Consider the following 6000-nt stretch of genomic DNA (forward strand, 5'->3'; position numbering starts at 1 on the left):
TTACATCACTCATATATCTCTGTTTCATATTTTCATTCCAATCTATTTTGGTCACTCACCTTTTAAAAAACTTGGTTTATTTGGGTAAATGTTCACTAGGAACACTGAAAAATAAATAGCCACCTCAAAATATCCATTTATAAACTTTAATCGACACACAGTTCTCAATTCTTGTATTTCCTTTTTAACTCCTTCTTTTTTTTTATCTCTGTATTCTATTCTTGTTCCAATACGAGTGCATCCATCTTGTTTTGATCATTCTAGAATTTCTTCTAACTTGGCTCTGGCATCCTCAATTTACTTCCTTAGCAGAAACTTTGAGAAGAGTTCTTTAGTCCCATGACACTCAGCAAAGGGTGTGGCACCCACTCACTGACTTTACTCAACACCTTGAATACAATAGACACCTTCTACCATCATTTAATATTTGTGTACTCATTTCATAGTCTAAATCATTTCTACTCTCAGCTCTGCCATATAAACTTGGGAAATTCTAATTTCTACATTTCAGTTTCTTCCTTAGCAAAATGGTAAACAATACACATCATACTGATGCAAGGACCTATCCATTTCAAGTAGTATCTGGTGCAGGTTAAGTGCTCTGTTTGCTGTTATTAACATTTAAAACCAACTCAAAAACTCACTTCTATTTTAAAGAAAGCCTCTATCCAGTGTCATAGTCAAATGAAATATCTACAAATAATTTCCAAAAGACTTCAAACATAATCAGTTAAGTGCTTGGAAACTGCCAAACTATATCCATTTCACAGTGATGTTTCTGGAAAAATATGGTTATAGCCCACGTTTTTCCATGCTAAGCCAACTCCAAGGGGACCCTCTTCCACATAGTTTCACTGAGACAGGTTGCTGGTGGCCATCCTCATGCTTAAGCTGATAGCCAATACCTTGTGTTCTTTCTTTTTTTTTTTTTTCAAGTAGGCTATTTTTTAAGAGTCGATTTAGGTTCATAGCAATGTTAAGTCACAGGTACAGAGATTTCCTGCACACCCTCTGCTGTCATGCATGCATAGCCTACCTGATTATCAACATCCTCCTCCAAAACAGCAGATCTATTATAATTACTGAACCTACACTGATGCATCATTATCACCCATAGTTTATATTGCAGTACACTCTTGGTGTTGTGCAATCTATGAGTTTGGGCAAATGTATAATAACAACCATCATAGTACCATTGCTGCTGCTGCTGCTGCTAAGTTGCTTCACTCGTATCCGACTCTGTGCGACCCCATAGACAGCAGCCCACCAGGCTCCTCTGTCCCTGGGATTCTCCAGGTAAGAATACTGGAGTGAGTTGCCAGTTTCTTCTCCAGTGCACGCATGCTCAGTCGCTTTAGTCATGTCCGACTCTGTGCAACGCTATGGACAGCAGCCCACCAGGCTCCTCTGTACTCGGGATTCTCTAGGCAAGAATACTGGAGTGGGTTGCCAATTCCTTCTCCATATAGTACCACACAGCACCCTAAAAACCTGCTCCCATTCTTCCCTTCAGAAACAGTTTTCTTTGTCTTTTGTGATACTGTCAATACATAGCTTAATTTTTTCCCCTATGTCATTACCCTCCTTCAGTTTTCTTTGCTGGCATTCACTTCTTCAATAATCACCAAATTTCTGCCTCCATATTATTTTTATGTTTATCACTAGTAGGTATCTTCAAATTGCCATATGCAAAAAGTACTGTCGATTTCCTTTAAAAAAAAACTTCCACCAAAATACAGTCTACCTATGTCTTCTCCAACTCATTAAATGTAATATCTATTCAGTTTAATAACTAAATCCTGACATCATCTTTGATTCCTCTATATCCTTTGTATCCTCTCTAATTTCAAAATACATCTCTAATCTGACCAGCCCCCACTGCTAATATTCAACACATTCTGGTCGCAATCTACCATCCAAATTCATCTCCTTCTAAGCTAACCCTATGATTGTATGTATCACAGCAATTGTGACCTTTGTTTGTTTGTTTCTGGAATAGTCCAAGTATTTCTTATTTCTTGTCAGGTAATTCACACTGGATGGCTCTTTCTTCTAGGAACACTCTGTAAAATTAAATAGTTTAATTTCTTATATTTGGGTCTCAAATCAAGCATCTTCTTAGAGAAAATGCTTTCAGACTAACAACTCACACAGCTCTACAGCTACTGTCATCCATGTTATATATCTTATCCTCCTCACAACGTTCTCAAAGTCAGAATATTATGTTTTCTTTTTTTCCAAATAAGTGTTATTTATCTGACCTACCTAGAGTATGGGCTTCCCAGGACGCACTAGTGGTAAAGAACCTGCCTACCAATGCAGGAGACATAAGAGACATAGATTCAATCCCTGGGTACAGAAGATCCCCTGGAGAAGGAAATGGCAACCCATTCCAGTAGTCCTGCCTGGAGAATCTCATGGACAGAGGGGCTCGGTGATCTACAGTCTGTAGGGTCACAAAGAGTCAGACACAACCGAAGCAACTTAGCATGCACACACCAGGAATTGTGTCTGACACATAACAGGTGTTTGATAAATATTTGCTGACTGATGAAAATGAGTGGGCAGTGGATTAGAATGAGATGTTAATGGATATTTTTTAGTATGAGCAGCTTTCTTCTTGAAACCAATTATTTCTAAATCAAGTATTTATTTTAAAAATATTAACAATAATATTCTATTACCTTAAAGAATGATGAGGAAAACAATTTTCCTATAGAAAATTGGACTTAAAGATCTAAACATGGCAAGAGGTGCTAAATAAATGTTTTTTTTTTTTTTCTCCTCAGATCCTGTCTACTTTCCCATTAATATACCTGCAATCCAGATTGCTTTTCTTTTTACCTCCTACTAGACTTCATATTATTAATCAGTTAATTTTTACTATCTCTTTAAATTTTCTCTCTTGCTTCCTTCAGTCTGCAGACACTTTCAAAAGTATCTCATGCTAAAAACAGAATGATAATCTATCTTCTCTTTGAATATATCTTCCTTCTTCTGTTCTTCTTCACTATGCTCCTTGAAAGAAGAAACTACAGTAGTTCCATCATTATCCTTCATAATAACTCTCTTTTTTAATATTTATTTTATTTTGTTTATCTGACTGTGCCAGGTCTTAGTTGCAACACCTCAGTTCTTTCAGTTGTGGCGTGCAAGCTCTTAGTTGCAGTGTGTAGGATCTAGTTCCTTGACAAGGAATCAAACCCAGGCCCCTTGCATTTGGAGTGTGAGTCTTAGCCACTGGCCCACCAGAGAAGTCCCATAATAAGTTCTTACATAGTCAAAATATCTCTAATTTCACCTGTCTATTTAAATCCCAGTTGCTTCATTGTCAAAAACCATTTGTTCTCTGTGGCCAACCTACTTCTAACTCTGTCATATTTAACACCATGGATTCCTCTCTACACACATACATTTTATTCTATACTGAGGTTTGTAAAAATTCTCTTTTCTTGGTTTCGTTTTATACTCATTTTCTTTTTTTTTAATTTAATTTTATTTTTAAATTTTACATAATTGTATTAGTATTTTCTTATTACTCCTTTTTGTCTCAAATTCAGCAAACTTTATTGCTTGACTTTGCTCTGACTGTACATTCTGGGGATCCCCTGATATATTTATCACCTGTTTTCTTCTTTTCTTGGCTCATATGCCATATATTTCCATGGAAGAAATGGATATACAAGGTCTAAACTCTGAGTTGTAAATCTTTATTTCCCATTTCAGTAGCTACTGCATACACAAACTCCCAAATCCCAAAGGGATATCTTTCCTCGGATGGAAAAAGATCAGACATTCAAAATGCCATACCCAGTTTTTTGTGACTCCACGTCTTTTTTTTTTTTTTTTTTTTAATCTATGGATTTTCTTTTGGAATCCATAAAAGACTCAATATTTACTTTCCCAGTTTATATTCAATAAATTTTATTATAACATCAAATTGCAAATTATACCATACCCATGACTAAAAAGGCTGTAAGAAATTTGAAGATACTGAAGACTTTATTTCAACCCCAATAAGCCATAAGCCATCAGGGAGTGAATTTCCTGCAGTGGAACATGGCCAATTAATTTTGCTATATCTTCTATATCCATTAAATTTTGCCACAACAAAGTCTAAGAATTCTACACAATTTAAGCATTTTAGAATAATCTGGCCTAAGGTAATATCAATAGAATTATCTAATGATTTGGACCCAGAAAAATGAGACATGACTTAATGTCACAGTAAAGTAATATCCCAAGTTCATACAACATTAGGTTTTTACAAGTGTTTTCATAATATGTATTTCAGGTCAGAATAATTTCAGATAATGTATTTCAGGTCAGAGTCATTAACTAAATCAATATTTCAAAGCAGTCTATTGCATTCTGAATCATGATCAGCAATCTGTCTGATTTTAAAGACAAAATATGTCTTTAACACATAATACGTGAAAAATTTGTTCCATCTATAGCATGGGTAACTGTTCACTAAGGTAATATATAAAACATATCAGTGTGCCAATTTATAATGGAAAAATGTGGGTAAGACAAAAAGAACTTTGTGTAACTACTGTCATATGCTTTTACCGTTTCCAGTCTTCCATAACATGCCTAATGTTTACCTGCAGAGATGAATTACATATGCTTCTGAAAATAGTAATCATGTCATTGGGATCAGGTTAAAAATTAGTCACATACCAGGGGAACAAAAGCACTTTTTGGAAGCAGAGTTCATTTCTTCATATTATTGACATGATAATGAGACTTTTAGGGTAACATTTGGGCTTATCTTGCTTTACAAATTCAGTACACTGTGGCCTCCTTGCCTTCATTAGAACCTTTTTTAACACTGGTAACATTGCAACAAAAAGCCAGTTATTTTTTCATTCAGAAGTATTAATAAAATTCATGGTCCAAAACTGCAATTGTGTTTGCACCAACCTAATAAATGAAATAAGTTCCAGCATATGTTGATTATTAAAGATATGCTTCATAATATTCATGTGCAGAAATCAGTCTGTCAATAATTGACTGACAGATACCTCAAGGCTGAGGCATAACTTCCTTTAAGAAAGTATGTGATTACTTATTCATTTATCACTTTTTATTATTAACTGGGGATGCTCATTGATTTTGCCTCTAGGTAAATACACAGAAAGAAACTCAGTGTTAATCACTCCTCTGCCTGGTTGATACTTTTATGCGCTTAAGACAAAAGACTAAATAAAAAGGATGATTTTATGCTTTGATTCATAGGTCAAGGCTCACATTCTTGTTCTTTGGAAAGCAATTTCAAAGCTATGAAGTCATCAGTAGAGACAACTCTGCCTCCCTATAGTATGAACCTGCCAGTGCAAGAGATGTAAGAAAGAGACATGGGAAGATCCTTTGGAGGAGGAAATGGCAACCCATGCCAGAATTCTTGTCTGGAGAATCCCATGGACAGAGAAGCCTGGTGAGCTATCATTATGAGGTGGTAAAGAGTCAGACACCACTGAAGCAACGCACTGACATTGAAGAATTTACCGTGTGCTAAATACTGTGAGGAAGGCTGAGTGCTGAAGAATTGATGCTTTTGAACTGTGGTGTTGGAGAAGACTCTTGAGAGTCCCTTGGACTGCAAGGAGATCCAACCAGTCCATCCTAAAGGAGATCAGCCCTGGGATTTCTTTGGAAGGAATGATGCTAAAGCTGAAACTCCAGAACTTTGGCCACCTCATGCGGAGTTGACTCATTGGAAAAGACTGTGATGATGGGAGGGATTGGAGGCAGGAGGAGAGGGGGATGACAGAGGATGAGATGGCTGGATGGCATCACTGACTCGATGGACATGAGTCTGAGTGAACTCCGGGAGTTGGTGATGGACAGGGAGGCCTGGCGTGCTGCAATTCATGGGGTTGCAAAGAGTCGGACACTACTGAGTGACTGAACTGAACTGAAATACTGCTCTAAGTTATTTTTAAAGCTTAAATCATAAGGCAACCTCATGAAGCACTGTTGTTCCCATTTTAAGAA

The 6000-nt window shown here is 36.5% G+C and overlaps 1 long non-coding RNA gene across 1 annotated transcript in view; it reads left to right on the plus strand.

Moving 5' to 3' along the window:
- Positions 1-5643, plus strand: part of LOC123334443 — a 96906-nt gene extending 91263 nt beyond the window's left edge. Inside the window, exon 3 of the long non-coding RNA XR_006552297.1 lies at positions 5242-5643. This is a non-coding gene — a long non-coding RNA (uncharacterized LOC123334443). The remainder of the gene's footprint in view (positions 1-5241) is intronic.
- The last annotated feature ends 357 nt before the right edge of the window (positions 5644-6000 follow it).

This window comes from Bubalus bubalis, chromosome 7, assembly GCF_019923935.1.
Source record: "Bubalus bubalis isolate 160015118507 breed Murrah chromosome 7, NDDB_SH_1, whole genome shotgun sequence".
NCBI classification, from domain to species: domain Eukaryota; kingdom Metazoa; phylum Chordata; class Mammalia; order Artiodactyla; family Bovidae; genus Bubalus; species Bubalus bubalis.